This window comes from Anomaloglossus baeobatrachus, unplaced genomic scaffold (assembly GCF_048569485.1).
Source record: "Anomaloglossus baeobatrachus isolate aAnoBae1 unplaced genomic scaffold, aAnoBae1.hap1 Scaffold_243, whole genome shotgun sequence".
Taxonomy (NCBI): Eukaryota; Metazoa; Chordata; class Amphibia; order Anura; family Aromobatidae; genus Anomaloglossus; species Anomaloglossus baeobatrachus.
In genome coordinates this window covers 71,378-92,895 of record NW_027442056.1, presented here as the reverse complement: position 1 = coordinate 92,895, position 21,518 = coordinate 71,378, and the positions used below count along the sequence as shown (strand labels likewise).

Genomic DNA, 21,518 nt, shown 5'->3' with positions numbered 1-21,518 from the left:
GGGGCTTTCTCAGAGGGCTTTTTACAGTTTGTCTATTCCCAATTAGCCGGTTTAGTATACTTAATGAAAGTACTAATTCTTTCATAGGCCGCCCATTCTTAGTATTTGACGTTCAGGTAACAACAGGTAACTTTATTTGGAGTGGAAGCAGAGAGATAACACCAGATGCCAATTGTAGATCCTCTCACACCTGTGGTCACTGCAGCATCTGACTCCACTTTGTCCAAAAGGGATCTATTCCATTCAATTACACATGATCTAGATTAGACTGACAACAAGATACTGCACGGGACATAGCAGAGTTGGTGAAGTTGAGTGGTGATGAGTTTGCTATTTGGATGAATAAAGCAAGTAAAAAGTGTGTTAGATAAAAATTCATTTCAATTCGCTAATCGGGCTAATATGAATCAGGTGAATCGAGTTCTGCTTTTGGAAACTGGGTTAAGAAGGGGTGCACCGTTCCTGGAGGTACTGCAATACCAGGTCAATGCGTGGAGTGGACAGAGCAAGCTCTTTTTCCATCTCCCTGTTCTAAAAATCCATTTAATATATGGTCCCCAGATAGGGGACGTATCAGATATTAAACTGATAAGAACAGATACTACACTTGATCTTAGCCAAAAGGCCGAGAAGCGATAACCAGAATTGGTTTGGGCCTCGAGTGGCACCCTGGCCTATGCCGGACACATCTTAGGGAGAGAGAGCGAGAGGGAGACAAACCCACGCCTACACAAGACATTTTGTCACCCAAGCCAACCCTTGAAAAGGCTGCTTTGCAGAGCAAAAACAAGAAGAATGGTGCGTTTTGCAGCCGCCGCCCACTGCAATGAATCTGAATAACTCCTCCTTTAGGGCGCAAGCAACTCCCCTCCCCCTTGCAGTCTTTCCAATTCACGATACAAAAAGACGGACAGGACAGGTTGCCTGACTTTCCGTCACTGCCACCCTTTGCCATCCTTACCCGTAGAAAGCCCTTTCATCATCCCCAAACCCTAATCTTTTCCCTTTCCTTCCCAGCCCCCAAACCCTGCCCTCTGTACCTTTCTCACCACCCGCTTCCCTTCTCCTGTCATCCCCCTACCACCCGGGAAAAAAAGAGATTGCCCCCTCCTTCCACTAGCCCACCCTCCCACCCAAAGAACAACTTCTTCTGCGCAGCTTGTTTTCTAGGCAGCAGCGCTATTGTGATGTCATCGGGGGGCATTGTGACAAGCCGCCAGTGTTCCGTCTCTTCATGTTGTGCACTGTTCAAACCGAAAATACATCAACAGGCAGGCTACAGAAAAGCTTACTAACAAAGGTTAGAGAGGGGCTTTCTCAGAGGGCTTTTTACAGTTTGTCTATTCCCAATTAGCCGGTTTAGTATACTTAATGAAAGTACTAATTCTTTCATAGGCCGCCCATTCTTAGTATTTGACGTTCAGGTAACAACAGGTAACTTTATTTGGAGTGGAAGCAGAGAGATAACACCAGATGCCAATTGTAGATCCTCTCACACCTGTGGTCACTGCAGCATCTGACTCCACTTTGTCCAAAAGGGATCTATTCCATTCAATTACACATGATCTAGATTAGACTGACAACAAGATACTGCACGGGACATAGCAGAGTTGGTGAAGTTGAGTGGTGATGAGTTTGCTATTTGGATGAATAAAGCAAGTAAAAAGTGTGTTAGATAAAAATTCATTTCAATTCGCTAATCGGGCTAATATGAATCAGGTGAATCGAGTTCTGCTTTTGGAAACTGGGTTAAGAAGGGGTGCACCGTTCCTGGAGGTACTGCAATACCAGGTCAATGCGTGGAGTGGACAGAGCAAGCTCTTTTTCCATCTCCCTGTTCTAAAAATCCATTTAATATATGGTCCCCAGATAGGGGACGTATCAGATATTAAACTGATAAGAACAGATACTACACTTGATCTTAGCCAAAAGGCCGAGAAGCGATAACCAGAATTGGTTTGGGCCTCGAGTGGCACCCTGGCCTATGCCGGACACATCTTAGGGAGAGAGAGCGAGAGGGAGACAAACCCACGCCTACACAAGACATTTTGTCACCCAAGCCAACCCTTGAAAAGGCTGCTTTGCAGAGCAAAAACAAGAAGAATGGTGCGTTTTGCAGCCGCCGCCCACTGCAATGAATCTGAATAACTCCTCCTTTAGGGCGCAAGCAACTCCCCTCCCCCTTGCAGTCTTTCCAATTCACGATACAAAAAGACGGACAGGACAGGTTGCCTGACTTTCCGTCACTGCCACCCTTTGCCATCCTTACCCGTAGAAAGCCCTTTCATCATCCCCAAACCCTAATCTTTTCCCTTTCCTTCCCAGCCCCCAAACCCTGCCCTCTGTACCTTTCTCACCACCCGCTTCCCTTCTCCTGTCATCCCCCTACCACCCGGGAAAAAAAGAGATTGCCCCCTCCTTCCACTAGCCCACCCTCCCACCCAAAGAACAACTTCTTCTGCGCAGCTTGTTTTCTAGGCAGCAGCGCTATTGTGATGTCATCGGGGGGCATTGTGACAAGCCGCCAGTGTTCCGTCTCTTCATGTTGTGCACTGTTCAAACCGAAAATACATCAACAGGCAGGCTACAGAAAAGCTTACTAACAAAGGTTAGAGAGGGGCTTTCTCAGAGGGCTTTTTACAGTTTGTCTATTCCCAATTAGCCGGTTTAGTATACTTAATGAAAGTACTAATTCTTTCATAGGCCGCCCATTCTTAGTATTTGACGTTCAGGTAACAACAGGTAACTTTATTTGGAGTGGAAGCAGAGAGATAACACCAGATGCCAATTGTAGATCCTCTCACACCTGTGGTCACTGCAGCATCTGACTCCACTTTGTCCAAAAGGGATCTATTCCATTCAATTACACATGATCTAGATTAGACTGACAACAAGATACTGCACGGGACATAGCAGAGTTGGTGAAGTTGAGTGGTGATGAGTTTGCTATTTGGATGAATAAAGCAAGTAAAAAGTGTGTTAGATAAAAATTCATTTCAATTCGCTAATCGGGCTAATATGAATCAGGTGAATCGAGTTCTGCTTTTGGAAACTGGGTTAAGAAGGGGTGCACCGTTCCTGGAGGTACTGCAATACCAGGTCAATGCGTGGAGTGGACAGAGCAAGCTCTTTTTCCATCTCCCTGTTCTAAAAATCCATTTAATATATGGTCCCCAGATAGGGGACGTATCAGATATTAAACTGATAAGAACAGATACTACACTTGATCTTAGCCAAAAGGCCGAGAAGCGATAACCAGAATTGGTTTGGGCCTCGAGTGGCACCCTGGCCTATGCCGGACACATCTTAGGGAGAGAGAGCGAGAGGGAGACAAACCCACGCCTACACAAGACATTTTGTCACCCAAGCCAACCCTTGAAAAGGCTGCTTTGCAGAGCAAAAACAAGAAGAATGGTGCGTTTTGCAGCCGCCGCCCACTGCAATGAATCTGAATAACTCCTCCTTTAGGGCGCAAGCAACTCCCCTCCCCCTTGCAGTCTTTCCAATTCACGATACAAAAAGACGGACAGGACAGGTTGCCTGACTTTCCGTCACTGCCACCCTTTGCCATCCTTACCCGTAGAAAGCCCTTTCATCATCCCCAAACCCTAATCTTTTCCCTTTCCTTCCCAGCCCCCAAACCCTGCCCTCTGTACCTTTCTCACCACCCGCTTCCCTTCTCCTGTCATCCCCCTACCACCCGGGAAAAAAAGAGATTGCCCCCTCCTTCCACTAGCCCACCCTCCCACCCAAAGAACAACTTCTTCTGCGCAGCTTGTTTTCTAGGCAGCAGCGCTATTGTGATGTCATCGGGGGGCATTGTGACAAGCCGCCAGTGTTCCGTCTCTTCATGTTGTGCACTGTTCAAACCGAAAATACATCAACAGGCAGGCTACAGAAAAGCTTACTAACAAAGGTTAGAGAGGGGCTTTCTCAGAGGGCTTTTTACAGTTTGTCTATTCCCAATTAGCCGGTTTAGTATACTTAATGAAAGTACTAATTCTTTCATAGGCCGCCCATTCTTAGTATTTGACGTTCAGGTAACAACAGGTAACTTTATTTGGAGTGGAAGCAGAGAGATAACACCAGATGCCAATTGTAGATCCTCTCACACCTGTGGTCACTGCAGCATCTGACTCCACTTTGTCCAAAAGGGATCTATTCCATTCAATTACACATGATCTAGATTAGACTGACAACAAGATACTGCACGGGACATAGCAGAGTTGGTGAAGTTGAGTGGTGATGAGTTTGCTATTTGGATGAATAAAGCAAGTAAAAAGTGTGTTAGATAAAAATTCATTTCAATTCGCTAATCGGGCTAATATGAATCAGGTGAATCGAGTTCTGCTTTTGGAAACTGGGTTAAGAAGGGGTGCACCGTTCCTGGAGGTACTGCAATACCAGGTCAATGCGTGGAGTGGACAGAGCAAGCTCTTTTTCCATCTCCCTGTTCTAAAAATCCATTTAATATATGGTCCCCAGATAGGGGACGTATCAGATATTAAACTGATAAGAACAGATACTACACTTGATCTTAGCCAAAAGGCCGAGACGCGATAACCAGAATTGGTTTGGGCCTCGAGTGGCACCCTGGCCTATGCCGGACACATCTTAGGGAGAGAGAGCGAGAGGGAGACAAACCCACGCCTACACAAGACATTTTGTCACCCAAGCCAACCCTTGAAAAGGCTGCTTTGCAGAGCAAAAACAAGAAGAATGGTGCGTTTTGCAGCCGCCGCCCACTGCAATGAATCTGAATAACTCCTCCTTTAGGGCGCAAGCAACTCCCCTCCCCCTTGCAGTCTTTCCAATTCACGATACAAAAAGACGGACAGGACAGGTTGCCTGACTTTCCGTCACTGCCACCCTTTGCCATCCTTACCCGTAGAAAGCCCTTTCATCATCCCCAAACCCTAATCTTTTCCCTTTCCTTCCCAGCCCCCAAACCCTGCCCTCTGTACCTTTCTCACCACCCGCTTCCCTTCTCCTGTCATCCCCCTACCACCCGGGAAAAAAAGAGATTGCCCCCTCCTTCCACTAGCCCACCCTCCCACCCAAAGAACAACTTCTTCTGCGCAGCTTGTTTTCTAGGCAGCAGCGCTATTGTGATGTCATCGGGGGGCATTGTGACAAGCCGCCAGTGTTCCGTCTCTTCATGTTGTGCACTGTTCAAACCGAAAATACATCAACAGGCAGGCTACAGAAAAGCTTACTAACAAAGGTTAGAGAGGGGCTTTCTCAGAGGGCTTTTTACAGTTTGTCTATTCCCAATTAGCCGGTTTAGTATACTTAATGAAAGTACTAATTCTTTCATAGGCCGCCCATTCTTAGTATTTGACGTTCAGGTAACAACAGGTAACTTTATTTGGAGTGGAAGCAGAGAGATAACACCAGATGCCAATTGTAGATCCTCTCACACCTGTGGTCACTGCAGCATCTGACTCCACTTTGTCCAAAAGGGATCTATTCCATTCAATTACACATGATCTAGATTAGACTGACAACAAGATACTGCACGGGACATAGCAGAGTTGGTGAAGTTGAGTGGTGATGAGTTTGCTATTTGGATGAATAAAGCAAGTAAAAAGTGTGTTAGATAAAAATTCATTTCAATTCGCTAATCGGGCTAATATGAATCAGGTGAATCGAGTTCTGCTTTTGGAAACTGGGTTAAGAAGGGGTGCACCGTTCCTGGAGGTACTGCAATACCAGGTCAATGCGTGGAGTGGACAGAGCAAGCTCTTTTTCCATCTCCCTGTTCTAAAAATCCATTTAATATATGGTCCCCAGATAGGGGACGTATCAGATATTAAACTGATAAGAACAGATACTACACTTGATCTTAGCCAAAAGGCCGAGAAGCGATAACCAGAATTGGTTTGGGCCTCGAGTGGCACCCTGGCCTATGCCGGACACATCTTAGGGAGAGAGAGCGAGAGGGAGACAAACCCACGCCTACACAAGACATTTTGTCACCCAAGCCAACCCTTGAAAAGGCTGCTTTGCAGAGCAAAAACAAGAAGAATGGTGCGTTTTGCAGCCGCCGCCCACTGCAATGAATCTGAATAACTCCTCCTTTAGGGCGCAAGCAACTCCCCTCCCCCTTGCAGTCTTTCCAATTCACGATACAAAAAGACGGACAGGACAGGTTGCCTGACTTTCCGTCACTGCCACCCTTTGCCATCCTTACCCGTAGAAAGCCCTTTCATCATCCCCAAACCCTAATCTTTTCCCTTTCCTTCCCAGCCCCCAAACCCTGCCCTCTGTACCTTTCTCACCACCCGCTTCCCTTCTCCTGTCATCCCCCTACCACCCGGGAAAAAAAGAGATTGCCCCCTCCTTCCACTAGCCCACCCTCCCACCCAAAGAACAACTTCTTCTGCGCAGCTTGTTTTCTAGGCAGCAGCGCTATTGTGATGTCATCGGGGGGCATTGTGACAAGCCGCCAGTGTTCCGTCTCTTCATGTTGTGCACTGTTCAAACCGAAAATACATCAACAGGCAGGCTACAGAAAAGCTTACTAACAAAGGTTAGAGAGGGGCTTTCTCAGAGGGCTTTTTACAGTTTGTCTATTCCCAATTAGCCGGTTTAGTATACTTAATGAAAGTACTAATTCTTTCATAGGCCGCCCATTCTTAGTATTTGACGTTCAGGTAACAACAGGTAACTTTATTTGGAGTGGAAGCAGAGAGATAACACCAGATGCCAATTGTAGATCCTCTCACACCTGTGGTCACTGCAGCATCTGACTCCACTTTGTCCAAAAGGGATCTATTCCATTCAATTACACATGATCTAGATTAGACTGACAACAAGATACTGCACGGGACATAGCAGAGTTGGTGAAGTTGAGTGGTGATGAGTTTGCTATTTGGATGAATAAAGCAAGTAAAAAGTGTGTTAGATAAAAATTCATTTCAATTCGCTAATCGGGCTAATATGAATCAGGTGAATCGAGTTCTGCTTTTGGAAACTGGGTTAAGAAGGGGTGCACCGTTCCTGGAGGTACTGCAATACCAGGTCAATGCGTGGAGTGGACAGAGCAAGCTCTTTTTCCATCTCCCTGTTCTAAAAATCCATTTAATATATGGTCCCCAGATAGGGGACGTATCAGATATTAAACTGATAAGAACAGATACTACACTTGATCTTAGCCAAAAGGCCGAGAAGCGATAACCAGAATTGGTTTGGGCCTCGAGTGGCACCCTGGCCTATGCCGGACACATCTTAGGGAGAGAGAGCGAGAGGGAGACAAACCCACGCCTACACAAGACATTTTGTCACCCAAGCCAACCCTTGAAAAGGCTGCTTTGCAGAGCAAAAACAAGAAGAATGGTGCGTTTTGCAGCCGCCGCCCACTGCAATGAATCTGAATAACTCCTCCTTTAGGGCGCAAGCAACTCCCCTCCCCCTTGCAGTCTTTCCAATTCACGATACAAAAAGACGGACAGGACAGGTTGCCTGACTTTCCGTCACTGCCACCCTTTGCCATCCTTACCCGTAGAAAGCCCTTTCATCATCCCCAAACCCTAATCTTTTCCCTTTCCTTCCCAGCCCCCAAACCCTGCCCTCTGTACCTTTCTCACCACCCGCTTCCCTTCTCCTGTCATCCCCCTACCACCCGGGAAAAAAAGAGATTGCCCCCTCCTTCCACTAGCCCACCCTCCCACCCAAAGAACAACTTCTTCTGCGCAGCTTGTTTTCTAGGCAGCAGCGCTATTGTGATGTCATCGGGGGGCATTGTGACAAGCCGCCAGTGTTCCGTCTCTTCATGTTGTGCACTGTTCAAACCGAAAATACATCAACAGGCAGGCTACAGAAAAGCTTACTAACAAAGGTTAGAGAGGGGCTTTCTCAGAGGGCTTTTTACAGTTTGTCTATTCCCAATTAGCCGGTTTAGTATACTTAATGAAAGTACTAATTCTTTCATAGGCCGCCCATTCTTAGTATTTGACGTTCAGGTAACAACAGGTAACTTTATTTGGAGTGGAAGCAGAGAGATAACACCAGATGCCAATTGTAGATCCTCTCACACCTGTGGTCACTGCAGCATCTGACTCCACTTTGTCCAAAAGGGATCTATTCCATTCAATTACACATGATCTAGATTAGACTGACAACAAGATACTGCACGGGACATAGCAGAGTTGGTGAAGTTGAGTGGTGATGAGTTTGCTATTTGGATGAATAAAGCAAGTAAAAAGTGTGTTAGATAAAAATTCATTTCAATTCGCTAATCGGGCTAATATGAATCAGGTGAATCGAGTTCTGCTTTTGGAAACTGGGTTAAGAAGTGGTGCACCGTTCCTGGAGGTACTGCAATACCAGGTCAATGCGTGGAGTGGACAGAGCAAGCTCTTTTTCCATCTCCCTGTTCTAAAAATCCATTTAATATATGGTCCCCAGATAGGGGACGTATCAGATATTAAACTGATAAGAACAGATACTACACTTGATCTTAGCCAAAAGGCCGAGAAGCGATAACCAGAATTGGTTTGGGCCTCGAGTGGCACCCTGGCCTATGCCGGACACATCTTAGGGAGAGAGAGCGAGAGGGAGACAAACCCACGCCTACACAAGACATTTTGTCACCCAAGCCAACCCTTGAAAAGGCTGCTTTGCAGAGCAAAAACAAGAAGAATGGTGCGTTTTGCAGCCGCCGCCCACTGCAATGAATCTGAATAACTCCTCCTTTAGGGCGCAAGCAACTCCCCTCCCCCTTGCAGTCTTTCCAATTCACGATACAAAAAGACGGACAGGACAGGTTGCCTGACTTTCCGTCACTGCCACCCTTTGCCATCCTTACCCGTAGAAAGCCCTTTCATCATCCCCAAACCCTAATCTTTTCCCTTTCCTTCCCAGCCCCCAAACCCTGCCCTATGTACCTTTCTCACCACCCGCTTCCCTTCTCCTGTCATCCCCCTACCACCCGGGAAAAAAAGAGATTGCCCCCTCCTTCCACTAGCCCACCCTCCCACCCAAAGAACAACTTCTTCTGCGCAGCTTGTTTTCTAGGCAGCAGCGCTATTGTGATGTCATCGGGGGGCATTGTGACAAGCCGCCAGTGTTCCGTCTCTTCATGTTGTGCACTGTTCAAACCGAAAATACATCAACAGGCAGGCTACAGAAAAGCTTACTAACAAAGGTTAGAGAGGGGCTTTCTCAGAGGGCTTTTTACAGTTTGTCTATTCCCAATTAGCCGGTTTAGTATACTTAATGAAAGTACTAATTCTTTCATAGGCCGCCCATTCTTAGTATTTGACGTTCAGGTAACAACAGGTAACTTTATTTGGAGTGGAAGCAGAGAGATAACACCAGATGCCAATTGTAGATCCTCTCACACCTGTGGTCACTGCAGCATCTGACTCCACTTTGTCCAAAAGGGATCTATTCCATTCAATTACACATGATCTAGATTAGACTGACAACAAGATACTGCACGGGACATAGCAGAGTTGGTGAAGTTGAGTGGTGATGAGTTTGCTATTTGGATGAATAAAGCAAGTAAAAAGTGTGTTAGATAAAAATTCATTTCAATTCGCTAATCGGGCTAATATGAATCAGGTGAATCGAGTTCTGCTTTTGGAAACTGGGTTAAGAAGGGGTGCACCGTTCCTGGAGGTACTGCAATACCAGGTCAATGCGTGGAGTGGACAGAGCAAGCTCTTTTTCCATCTCCCTGTTCTAAAAATCCATTTAATATATGGTCCCCAGATAGGGGACGTATCAGATATTAAACTGATAAGAACAGATACTACACTTGATCTTAGCCAAAAGGCCGAGAAGCGATAACCAGAATTGGTTTGGGCCTCGAGTGGCACCCTGGCCTATGCCGGACACATCTTAGGGAGAGAGAGCGAGAGGGAGACAAACCCACGCCTACACAAGACATTTTGTCACCCAAGCCAACCCTTGAAAAGGCTGCTTTGCAGAGCAAAAACAAGAAGAATGGTGCGTTTTGCAGCCGCCGCCCACTGCAATGAATCTGAATAACTCCTCCTTTAGGGCGCAAGCAACTCCCCTCCCCCTTGCAGTCTTTCCAATTCACGATACAAAAAGACGGACAGGACAGGTTGCCTGACTTTCCGTCACTGCCACCCTTTGCCATCCTTACCCGTAGAAAGCCCTTTCATCATCCCCAAACCCTAATCTTTTCCCTTTCCTTCCCAGCCCCCAAACCCTGCCCTCTGTACCTTTCTCACCACCCGCTTCCCTTCTCCTGTCATCCCCCTACCACCCGGGAAAAAAAGAGATTGCCCCCTCCTTCCACTAGCCCACCCTCCCACCCAAAGAACAACTTCTTCTGCGCAGCTTGTTTTCTAGGCAGCAGCGCTATTGTGATGTCATCGGGGGGCATTGTGACAAGCCGCCAGTGTTCCGTCTCTTCATGTTGTGCACTGTTCAAACCGAAAATACATCAACAGGCAGGCTACAGAAAAGCTTACTAACAAAGGTTAGAGAGGGGCTTTCTCAGAGGGCTTTTTACAGTTTGTCTATTCCCAATTAGCCGGTTTAGTATACTTAATGAAAGTACTAATTCTTTCATAGGCCGCCCATTCTTAGTATTTGACGTTCAGGTAACAACAGGTAACTTTATTTGGAGTGGAAGCAGAGAGATAACACCAGATGCCAATTGTAGATCCTCTCACACCTGTGGTCACTGCAGCATCTGACTCCACTTTGTCCAAAAGGGATCTATTCCATTCAATTACACATGATCTAGATTAGACTGACAACAAGATACTGCACGGGACATAGCAGAGTTGGTGAAGTTGAGTGGTGATGAGTTTGCTATTTGGATGAATAAAGCAAGTAAAAAGTGTGTTAGATAAAAATTCATTTCAATTCGCTAATCGGGCTAATATGAATCAGGTGAATCGAGTTCTGCTTTTGGAAACTGGGTTAAGAAGGGGTGCACCGTTCCTGGAGGTACTGCAATACCAGGTCAATGCGTGGAGTGGACAGAGCAAGCTCTTTTTCCATCTCCCTGTTCTAAAAATCCATTTAATATATGGTCCCCAGATAGGGGACGTATCAGATATTAAACTGATAAGAACAGATACTACACTTGATCTTAGCCAAAAGGCCGAGAAGCGATAACCAGAATTGGTTTGGGCCTCGAGTGGCACCCTGGCCTATGCCGGACACATCTTAGGGAGAGAGAGCGAGAGGGAGACAAACCCACGCCTACACAAGACATTTTGTCACCCAAGCCAACCCTTGAAAAGGCTGCTTTGCAGAGCAAAAACAAGAAGAATGGTGCGTTTTGCAGCCGCCGCCCACTGCAATGAATCTGAATAACTCCTCCTTTAGGGCGCAAGCAACTCCCCTCCCCCTTGCAGTCTTTCCAATTCACGATACAAAAAGACGGACAGGACAGGTTGCCTGACTTTCCGTCACTGCCACCCTTTGCCATCCTTACCCGTAGAAAGCCCTTTCATCATCCCCAAACCCTAATCTTTTCCCTTTCCTTCCCAGCCCCCAAACCCTGCCCTCTGTACCTTTCTCACCACCCGCTTCCCTTCTCCTGTCATCCCCCTACCACCCGGGAAAAAAAGAGATTGCCCCCTCCTTCCACTAGCCCACCCTCCCACCCAAAGAACAACTTCTTCTGCGCAGCTTGTTTTCTAGGCAGCAGCGCTATTGTGATGTCATCGGGGGGCATTGTGACAAGCCGCCAGTGTTCCGTCTCTTCATGTTGTGCACTGTTCAAACCGAAAATACATCAACAGGCAGGCTACAGAAAAGCTTACTAACAAAGGTTAGAGAGGGGCTTTCTCAGAGGGCTTTTTACAGTTTGTCTATTCCCAATTAGCCGGTTTAGTATACTTAATGAAAGTACTAATTCTTTCATAGGCCGCCCATTCTTAGTATTTGACGTTCAGGTAACAACAGGTAACTTTATTTGGAGTGGAAGCAGAGAGATAACACCAGATGCCAATTGTAGATCCTCTCACACCTGTGGTCACTGCAGCATCTGACTCCACTTTGTCCAAAAGGGATCTATTCCATTCAATTACACATGATCTAGATTAGACTGACAACAAGATACTGCACGGGACATAGCAGAGTTGGTGAAGTTGAGTGGTGATGAGTTTGCTATTTGGATGAATAAAGCAAGTAAAAAGTGTGTTAGATAAAAATTCATTTCAATTCGCTAATCGGGCTAATATGAATCAGGTGAATCGAGTTCTGCTTTTGGAAACTGGGTTAAGAAGGGGTGCACCGTTCCTGGAGGTACTGCAATACCAGGTCAATGCGTGGAGTGGACAGAGCAAGCTCTTTTTCCATCTCCCTGTTCTAAAAATCCATTTAATATATGGTCCCCAGATAGGGGACGTATCAGATATTAAACTGATAAGAACAGATACTACACTTGATCTTAGCCAAAAGGCCGAGAAGCGATAACCAGAATTGGTTTGGGCCTCGAGTGGCACCCTGGCCTATGCCGGACACATCTTAGGGAGAGAGAGCGAGAGGGAGACAAACCCACGCCTACACAAGACATTTTGTCACCCAAGCCAACCCTTGAAAAGGCTGCTTTGCAGAGCAAAAACAAGAAGAATGGTGCGTTTTGCAGCCGCCGCCCACTGCAATGAATCTGAATAACTCCTCCTTTAGGGCGCAAGCAACTCCCCTCCCCCTTGCAGTCTTTCCAATTCACGATACAAAAAGACGGACAGGACAGGTTGCCTGACTTTCCGTCACTGCCACCCTTTGCCATCCTTACCCGTAGAAAGCCCTTTCATCATCCCCAAACCCTAATCTTTTCCCTTTCCTTCCCAGCCCCCAAACCCTGCCCTCTGTACCTTTCTCACCACCCGCTTCCCTTCTCCTGTCATCCCCCTACCACCCGGGAAAAAAAGAGATTGCCCCCTCCTTCCACTAGCCCACCCTCCCACCCAAAGAACAACTTCTTCTGCGCAGCTTGTTTTCTAGGCAGCAGCGCTATTGTGATGTCATCGGGGGGCATTGTGACAAGCCGCCAGTGTTCCGTCTCTTCATGTTGTGCACTGTTCAAACCGAAAATACATCAACAGGCAGGCTACAGAAAAGCTTACTAACAAAGGTTAGAGAGGGGCTTTCTCAGAGGGCTTTTTACAGTTTGTCTATTCCCAATTAGCCGGTTTAGTATACTTAATGAAAGTACTAATTCTTTCATAGGCCGCCCATTCTTAGTATTTGACGTTCAGGTAACAACAGGTAACTTTATTTGGAGTGGAAGCAGAGAGATAACACCAGATGCCAATTGTAGATCCTCTCACACCTGTGGTCACTGCAGCATCTGACTCCACTTTGTCCAAAAGGGATCTATTCCATTCAATTACACATGATCTAGATTAGACTGACAACAAGATACTGCACGGGACATAGCAGAGTTGGTGAAGTTGAGTGGTGATGAGTTTGCTATTTGGATGAATAAAGCAAGTAAAAAGTGTGTTAGATAAAAATTCATTTCAATTCGCTAATCGGGCTAATATGAATCAGGTGAATCGAGTTCTGCTTTTGGAAACTGGGTTAAGAAGGGGTGCACCGTTCCTGGAGGTACTGCAATACCAGGTCAATGCGTGGAGTGGACAGAGCAAGCTCTTTTTCCATCTCCCTGTTCTAAAAATCCATTTAATATATGGTCCCCAGATAGGGGACGTATCAGATATTAAACTGATAAGAACAGATACTACACTTGATCTTAGCCAAAAGGCCGAGAAGCGATAACCAGAATTGGTTTGGGCCTCGAGTGGCACCCTGGCCTATGCCGGACACATCTTAGGGAGAGAGAGCGAGAGGGAGACAAACCCACGCCTACACAAGACATTTTGTCACCCAAGCCAACCCTTGAAAAGGCTGCTTTGCAGAGCAAAAACAAGAAGAATGGTGCGTTTTGCAGCCGCCGCCCACTGCAATGAATCTGAATAACTCCTCCTTTAGGGCGCAAGCAACTCCCCTCCCCCTTGCAGTCTTTCCAATTCACGATACAAAAAGACGGACAGGACAGGTTGCCTGACTTTCCGTCACTGCCACCCTTTGCCATCCTTACCCGTAGAAAGCCCTTTCATCATCCCCAAACCCTAATCTTTTCCCTTTCCTTCCCAGCCCCCAAACCCTGCCCTCTGTACCTTTCTCACCACCCGCTTCCCTTCTCCTGTCATCCCCCTACCACCCGGGAAAAAAAGAGATTGCCCCCTCCTTCCACTAGCCCACCCTCCCACCCAAAGAACAACTTCTTCTGCGCAGCTTGTTTTCTAGGCAGCAGCGCTATTGTGATGTCATCGGGGGGCATTGTGACAAGCCGCCAGTGTTCCGTCTCTTCATGTTGTGCACTGTTCAAACCGAAAATACATCAACAGGCAGGCTACAGAAAAGCTTACTAACAAAGGTTAGAGAGGGGCTTTCTCAGAGGGCTTTTTACAGTTTGTCTATTCCCAATTAGCCGGTTTAGTATACTTAATGAAAGTACTAATTCTTTCATAGGCCGCCCATTCTTAGTATTTGACGTTCAGGTAACAACAGGTAACTTTATTTGGAGTGGAAGCAGAGAGATAACACCAGATGCCAATTGTAGATCCTCTCACACCTGTGGTCACTGCAGCATCTGACTCCACTTTGTCCAAAAGGGATCTATTCCATTCAATTACACATGATCTAGATTAGACTGACAACAAGATACTGCACGGGACATAGCAGAGTTGGTGAAGTTGAGTGGTGATGAGTTTGCTATTTGGATGAATAAAGCAAGTAAAAAGTGTGTTAGATAAAAATTCATTTCAATTCGCTAATCGGGCTAATATGAATCAGGTGAATCGAGTTCTGCTTTTGGAAACTGGGTTAAGAAGGGGTGCACCGTTCCTGGAGGTACTGCAATACCAGGTCAATGCGTGGAGTGGACAGAGCAAGCTCTTTTTCCATCTCCCTGTTCTAAAAATCCATTTAATATATGGTCCCCAGATAGGGGACGTATCAGATATTAAACTGATAAGAACAGATTTTTTTTTTTTTTTTTTTTTTGAAGGATGAGTTTGAAAATAATAAAGTGACCGCCTCTCGTTGCCCAGATAACTGTCCGTCACAAGAGGGCTATGACATCCTACGATGCACACTCCCCCAAGGCCAGCAGTTGTGCAATACCCTGGCACCTTTCAGCACCAACCAAGGTAGTACCCTCCCAAACTACACTTGATCTTAGCCAAAAGGCCGAGAAGCGATAACCAGAATTGGTTTGGGCCTCGAGTGGCACCCTGGCCTATGCCGGACACATCTTAGGGAGAGAGAGCGAGAGGGAGACAAACCCACGCCTACACAAGACATTTTGTCACCCAAGCCAACCCTTGAAAAGGCTGCTTTGCAGAGCAAAAACAAGAAGAATGGTGCGTTTTGCAGCCGCCGCCCACTGCAATGAATCTGAATAACTCCTCCTTTAGGGCGCAAGCAACTCCCCTCCCCCTTGCAGTCTTTCCAATTCACGATACAAAAAGACGGACAGGACAGGTTGCCTGACTTTCCGTCACTGCCACCCTTTGCCATCCTTACCCGTAGAAAGCCCTTTCATCATCCCCAAACCCTAATCTTTTCCCTTTCCTTCCCAGCCCCCAAACCCTGCCCTCTGTACCTTTCTCACCACCCGCTTCCCTTCTCCTGTCATCCCCCTACCACCCGGGAAAAAAAGAGATTGCCCCCTCCTTCCACTAGCCCACCCTCCCACCCAAAGAACAACTTCTTCTGCGCAGCTTGTTTTCTAGGCAGCAGCGCTATTGTGATGTCATCGGGGGGCATTGTGACAAGCCGCCAGTGTTCCGTCTCTTCATGTTGTGCACTGTTCAAACCGAAAATACATCAACAGGCAGGCTACAGAAAAGCTTACTAACAAAGGTTAGAGAGGGGCTTTCTCAGAGGGCTTTTTACAGTTTGTCTATTCCCAATTAGCCGGTTTAGTATACTTAATGAAAGTACTAATTCTTTCATAGGCCGCCCATTCTTAGTATTTGACGTTCAGGTAACAACAGGTAACTTTATTTGGAGTGGAAGCAGAGAGATAACACCAGATGCCAATTGTAGATCCTCTCACACCTGTGGTCACTGCAGCATCTGACTCCACTTTGTCCAAAAGGGATCTATTCCATTCAATTACACATGATCTAGATTAGACTGACAACAAGATACTGCACGGGACATAGCAGAGTTGGTGAAGTTGAGTGGTGATGAGTTTGCTATTTGGATGAATAAAGCAAGTAAAAAGTGTGTTAGATAAAAATTCATTTCAATTCGCTAATCGGGCTAATATGAATCAGGTGAATCGAGTTCTGCTTTTGGAAACTGGGTTAAGAAGGGGTGCACCGTTCCTGGAGGTACTGCAATACCAGGTCAATGCGTGGAGTGGACAGAGCAAGCTCTTTTTCCATCTCCCTGTTCTAAAAATCCATTTAATATATGGTCCCCAGATAGGGGACGTATCAGATATTAAACTGATAAGAACAGATACTACACTTGATCTTAGCCAAAAGGCCGAGAAGCGATAACCAGAATTGGTTTGGGCCTCGAGTGGCACCCTGGCCTATGCCGGACACATCTTAGGGAGAGAGAGCGAGAGGGAGACAAACCCACGCCTACACAAGACATTTTGTCACCCAAGCCAACCCTTGAAAAGGCTGCTTTGCAGAGCAAAAACAAGAAGAATGGTGCGTTTTGCAGCCGCCGCCCACTGCAATGAATCTGAATAACTCCTCCTTTAGGGCGCAAGCAACTCCCCTCCCCCTTGCAGTCTTTCCAATTCACGATACAAAAAGACGGACAGGACAGGTTGCCTGACTTTCCGTCACTGCCACCCTTTGCCATCCTTACCCGTAGAAAGCCCTTTCATCATCCCCAAACCCTAATCTTTTCCCTTTCCTTCCCAGCCCCCAAACCCTGCCCTCTGTACCTTTCTCACCACCCGCTTCCCTTCTCCTGTCATCCCCCTACCACCCGGGAAAAAAAGAGATTGCCCCCTCCTTCCACTAGCCCACCCTCCCACCCAAAGAACAACGTCTTCTGCGCAGCTTGTTTTCTAGGCAGCAGCGCTATTGTGATGTCATCGGGGGGCATTGTGACAAGCCGCCAGTGTTCCGTCTCTTCATGTTGTGCACTGTTCAAACCGAAAATACATCAACAGGCAGGCTACAGAAAAGCTTACTAACAAAGGTTAGAGAGGGGCTTTCTCAGAGGGCTTTTTACAGTTTGTCTATTCCCAATTAGCCGGTTTAGTATACTTAATGAAAGTACTAATTCTTTCATAGGCCGCCCATTCTTAGTATTTGACGTTCAGGTAACAACAGGTAACTTTATTTGGAGTGGAAGCAGAGAGATAACACCAGATGCCAATTGTAGATCCTCTCACACCTGTGGTCACTGCAGCATCTGACTCCACTTTGTCCAAAAGGGATCTATTCCATTCAATTACACATGATCTAGATTAGACTGACAACAAGATACTGCACGGGACATAGCAGAGTTGGTGAAGTTGAGTGGTGATGAGTTTGCTATTTGGATGAATAAAGCAAGTAAAAAGTGTGTTAGATAAAAATTCATTTCAATTCGCTAATCGGGCTAATATGAATCAGGTGAATCGAGTTCTGCTTTTGGAAACTGGGTTAAGAAGGGGTGCACCGTTCCTGGAGGTACTGCAATACCAGGTCAATGCGTGGAGTGGACAGAGCAAGCTCTTTTTCCATCTCCCTGTTCTAAAAATCCATTTAATATATGGTCCCCAGATAGGGGACGTATCAGATATTAAACTGATAAGAACAGATACTACACTTGATCTTAGCCAAAAGGCCGAGAAGCGATAACCAGAATTGGTTTGGGCCTCGAGTGGCACCCTGGCCTATGCCGGACACATCTTAGGGAGAGAGAGCGAGAGGGAGACAAACCCACGCCTACACAAGACATTTTGTCACCCAAGCCAACCCTTGAAAAGGCTGCTTTGCAGAGCAAAAACAAGAAGAATGGTGCGTTTTGCAGCCGCCGCCCACTGCAATGAATCTGAATAACTCCTCCTTTAGGGCGCAAGCAACTCCCCTCCCCCTTGCAGTCTTTCCAATTCACGATACAAAAAGACGGACAGGACAGGTTGCCTGACTTTCCGTCACTGCCACCCTTTGCCATCCTTACCCGTAGAAAGCCCTTTCATCATCCCCAAACCCTAATCTTTTCCCTTTCCTTCCCAGCCCAAAACCCTGCCCTCTGTACCTTTCTCACCACCCGCTTCCCTTCTCCTGTCATCCCCCTACCACCCGGGAAAAAAAGAGATTGCCCCCTCCTTCCACTAGCCCACCCTCCCACCCAAAGAACAACTTCTTCTGCGCAGCTTGTTTTCTAGGCAGCAGCGCTATTGTGATGTCATCGGGGGGCATTGTGACAAGCCGCCAGTGTTCCGTCTCTTCATGTTGTGCACTGTTCAAACCGAAAATACATCAACAGGCAGGCTACAGAAAAGCTTACTAACAAAGGTTAGAGAGGGGCTTTCTCAGAGGGCTTTTTACAGTTTGTCTATTCCCAATTAGCCGGTTTAGTATACTTAATGAAAGTACTAATTCTTTCATAGGCCGCCCATTCTTAGTATTTGACGTTCAGGTAACAACAGGTAACTTTATTTGGAGTGGAAGCAGAGAGATAACACCAGATGCCAATTGTAGATCCTCTCACACCTGTGGTCACTGCAGCATCTGACTCCACTTTGTCCAAAAGGGATCTATTCCATTCAATTACACATGATCTAGATTAGACTGACAACAAGATACTGCCCGGGACATAGCAGAGTTGGTGAAGTTGAGTGGTGATGAGTTTGCTATTTGGATGAATAAAGCAAGTAAAAAGTGTGTTAGATAAAAATTCATTTCAATTCGCTAATCGGGCTAATATGAATCAGGTGAATCGAGTTCTGCTTTTGGAAACTGGGTTAAGAAGGGGTGCACCGTTCCTGGAGGTACTGCAATACCAGGTCAATGCGTGGAGTGGACAGAGCAAGCTCTTTTTCCATCTCCCTGTTCTAAAAATCCATTTAATATATGGTCCCCAGATAGGGGACGTATCAGATATTAAACTGATAAGAACAGATACTACACTTGATCTTAGCCAAAAGGCCGAGAAGCGATAACCAGAATTGGTTTGGGCCTCGAGTGGCACCCTGGCCTATGCCGGACACATCTTAGGGAGAGAGAGCGAGAGGGAGACAAACCCACGCCTACACAAGACATTTTGTCACCCAAGCCAACCCTTGAAAAGGCTGCTTTGCAGAGCAAAAACAAGAAGAATGGTGCGTTTTGCAGCCGCCGCCCACTGCAATGAATCTGAATAACTCCTCCTTTAGGGCGCAAGCAACTCCCCTCCCCCTTGCAGTCTTTCCAATTCACGATACAAAAAGACGGACAGGACAGGTTGCCTGACTTTCCGTCACTGCCACCCTTTGCCATCCTTACCCGTAGAAAGCCCTTTCATCATCCCCAAACCCTAATCTTTTCCCTTTCCTTCCCAGCCCCCAAACCCTGCCCTCTGTACCTTTCTCACCACCCGCTTCCCTTCTCCTGTCATCCCCCTACCACCCGGGAAAAAAAGAGATTGCCCCCTCCTTCCACTAGCCCACCCTCCCACCCAAAGAACAACTTCTTCTGCGCAGCTTGTTTTCTAGGCAGCAGCGCTATTGTGATGTCATCGGGGGGCATTGTGACAAGCCGCCAGTGTTCCGTCTCTTCATGTTGTGCACTGTTCAAACCGAAAATACATCAACAGGCAGGCTACAGAAAAGCTTACTAACAAAGGTTAGAGAGGGGCTTTCTCAGAGGGCTTTTTACAGTTTGTCTATTCCCAATTAGCCGGTTTAGTATACTTAATGAAAGTACTAATTCTTTCATAGGCCGCCCATTCTTAGTATTTGACGTTCAGGTAACAACAGGTAACTTTATTTGGAGTGGAAGCAGAGAGATAACACCAGATGCCAATTGTAGATCCTCTCACACCTGTGGTCACTGCAGCATCTGACTCCACTTTGTCCAAAAGGGATCTATTCCATTCAATTACACATGATCTAGATTAGACTGACAACAAGATACTGCACGGGACATAGCAGAGTTGGTGAAGTTGAGTGGTGATGAGTTTGCTATTTGGATGAATAAAGCAAGTAAAAAGTGTGTTAGATAAAAATTCATTTCAATTCGCTAATCGGGCTAATATGAATCAGGTGAATCGAGTTCTGCTTTTGGAAACTGGGTTAAGAAGGGGTGCACCGTTCCTGGAGGTACTGCAATACCAGGTCAATGCGTGGAGTGGACAGAGCAAGCTCTTTTTCCATCTCCCTGTTCTAAAAATCCATTTAATATATGGTCCCCAGATAGGGGACGTATCAGATATTAAACTGATAAGAACAGATACTACACTTGATCTTAGCCAAAAGGCCGAGAAGCGATAACCAGAATTGGTTTGGGCCTCGAGTGGCACCCTGGCCTATGCCGGACACATCTTAGGGAGAGAGAGCGAGAGGGAGACAAACCCACGCCTACACAAGACATTTTGTCACCCAAGCCAACCCTTGAAAAGGCTGCTTTGCAGAGCAAAAACAAGAAGAATGGTGCGTTTTGCAGCCGCCGCCCACTGCAATGAATCTGAATAACTCCTCCTTTAGGGCGCAAGCAACTCCCCTCCCCCTTGCAGTCTTTCCAATTCACGATACAAAAAGACGGACAGGACAGGTTGCCTGACTTTCCGTCACTGCCACCCTTTGCCATCCTTACCCGTAGAAAGCCCTTTCATCATCCCCAAACCCTAATCTTTTCCCTTTCCTTCCCAGCCCCCAAACCCTGCCCTCTGTACCTTTCTCACCACCCGCTTCCCTTCTCCTGTCATCCCCCTACCACCCGGGAAAAAAAGAGATTGCCCCCTCCTTCCACTAGCCCACCCTCCCACCCAAAGAACAACTTCGTCTGCGCAGCTTGTTTTCTAGGCAGCAGCGCTATTGTGATGTCATCGGGGGGCATTGTGACAAGCCGCCAGTGTTCCGTCTCTTCATGTTGTGCACTGTTCAAACCGAAAATACATCAACAGGCAGGCTACAGAAAAGCTTACTAACAAAGGTTAGAGAGGGGCTTTCTCAGAGGGCTTTTTACAGTTTGTCTATTCCCAATTAGCCGGTTTAGTATACTTAATGAAAGTACTAATTCTTTCATAGGCCGCCCATTCTTAGTATTTGACGTTCAGGTAACAACAGGTAACTTTATTTGGAGTGGAAGCAGAGAGATAACACCAGATGCCAATTGTAGATCCTCTCACACCTGTGGTCACTGCAGCATCTGACTCCACTTTGTCCAAAAGGGATCTATTCCATTCAATTACACATGATCTAGATTAGACTGACAACAAGATACTGCACGGGACATAGCAGAGTTGGTGAAGTTGAGTGGTGATGAGTTTGCTATTTGGATGAATAAAGCAAGTAAAAAGTGTGTTAGATAAAAATTCATTTCAATTCGCTAATCGGGCTAATATGAATC

The 21,518-nt window shown here is 46.6% G+C and overlaps 16 non-coding genes across 16 annotated transcripts; all 16 read right to left on the bottom strand.

The window, feature by feature from the left end:
• Positions 1-446: 446 nt before the first annotated feature.
• On the bottom strand, positions 447-637 carry LOC142262033 (U2 spliceosomal RNA). Its single transcript, XR_012729497.1, has one exon. It is a non-coding gene; the product is annotated as a U2 spliceosomal RNA (small nuclear RNA).
• A 1,117-nt stretch (positions 638-1,754) lies between these two features.
• Positions 1,755-1,945, bottom strand: LOC142262032 (U2 spliceosomal RNA). The gene has a single exon (XR_012729496.1). It is a non-coding gene; the product is annotated as a U2 spliceosomal RNA (small nuclear RNA).
• Positions 1,946-3,062: 1,117 nt separating this feature from the next.
• LOC142262031 (U2 spliceosomal RNA) lies at positions 3,063-3,253 on the bottom strand. Its single transcript, XR_012729495.1, has one exon. It is a non-coding gene; the product is annotated as a U2 spliceosomal RNA (small nuclear RNA).
• A 1,117-nt stretch (positions 3,254-4,370) lies between these two features.
• LOC142262276 (U2 spliceosomal RNA) lies at positions 4,371-4,561 on the bottom strand. Its single transcript, XR_012729714.1, has one exon. It is a non-coding gene; the product is annotated as a U2 spliceosomal RNA (small nuclear RNA).
• Positions 4,562-5,678: 1,117 nt separating this feature from the next.
• LOC142262361 (U2 spliceosomal RNA) lies at positions 5,679-5,869 on the bottom strand. The gene has a single exon (XR_012729776.1). It is a non-coding gene; the product is annotated as a U2 spliceosomal RNA (small nuclear RNA).
• A 1,117-nt stretch (positions 5,870-6,986) lies between these two features.
• Positions 6,987-7,177, bottom strand: LOC142262360 (U2 spliceosomal RNA). Its single transcript, XR_012729775.1, has one exon. It is a non-coding gene; the product is annotated as a U2 spliceosomal RNA (small nuclear RNA).
• Positions 7,178-8,294: 1,117 nt separating this feature from the next.
• On the bottom strand, positions 8,295-8,485 carry LOC142262269 (U2 spliceosomal RNA). Its single transcript, XR_012729708.1, has one exon. It is a non-coding gene; the product is annotated as a U2 spliceosomal RNA (small nuclear RNA).
• Positions 8,486-9,602: 1,117 nt separating this feature from the next.
• On the bottom strand, positions 9,603-9,793 carry LOC142262359 (U2 spliceosomal RNA). The gene has a single exon (XR_012729774.1). It is a non-coding gene; the product is annotated as a U2 spliceosomal RNA (small nuclear RNA).
• A 1,117-nt stretch (positions 9,794-10,910) lies between these two features.
• Positions 10,911-11,101, bottom strand: LOC142262357 (U2 spliceosomal RNA). The gene has a single exon (XR_012729773.1). It is a non-coding gene; the product is annotated as a U2 spliceosomal RNA (small nuclear RNA).
• Positions 11,102-12,218: 1,117 nt separating this feature from the next.
• Positions 12,219-12,409, bottom strand: LOC142262356 (U2 spliceosomal RNA). Its single transcript, XR_012729772.1, has one exon. It is a non-coding gene; the product is annotated as a U2 spliceosomal RNA (small nuclear RNA).
• A 1,117-nt stretch (positions 12,410-13,526) lies between these two features.
• Positions 13,527-13,717, bottom strand: LOC142262354 (U2 spliceosomal RNA). The gene has a single exon (XR_012729770.1). It is a non-coding gene; the product is annotated as a U2 spliceosomal RNA (small nuclear RNA).
• A 1,117-nt stretch (positions 13,718-14,834) lies between these two features.
• LOC142262320 (U2 spliceosomal RNA) lies at positions 14,835-15,031 on the bottom strand. The gene has a single exon (XR_012729751.1). It is a non-coding gene; the product is annotated as a U2 spliceosomal RNA (small nuclear RNA).
• A 1,293-nt stretch (positions 15,032-16,324) lies between these two features.
• LOC142262353 (U2 spliceosomal RNA) lies at positions 16,325-16,515 on the bottom strand. The gene has a single exon (XR_012729769.1). It is a non-coding gene; the product is annotated as a U2 spliceosomal RNA (small nuclear RNA).
• A 1,117-nt stretch (positions 16,516-17,632) lies between these two features.
• Positions 17,633-17,823, bottom strand: LOC142262352 (U2 spliceosomal RNA). Its single transcript, XR_012729768.1, has one exon. It is a non-coding gene; the product is annotated as a U2 spliceosomal RNA (small nuclear RNA).
• A 1,116-nt stretch (positions 17,824-18,939) lies between these two features.
• Positions 18,940-19,130, bottom strand: LOC142262351 (U2 spliceosomal RNA). The gene has a single exon (XR_012729767.1). It is a non-coding gene; the product is annotated as a U2 spliceosomal RNA (small nuclear RNA).
• Positions 19,131-20,247: 1,117 nt separating this feature from the next.
• LOC142262350 (U2 spliceosomal RNA) lies at positions 20,248-20,438 on the bottom strand. Its single transcript, XR_012729766.1, has one exon. It is a non-coding gene; the product is annotated as a U2 spliceosomal RNA (small nuclear RNA).
• Positions 20,439-21,518: the final 1,080 nt, after the last annotated feature.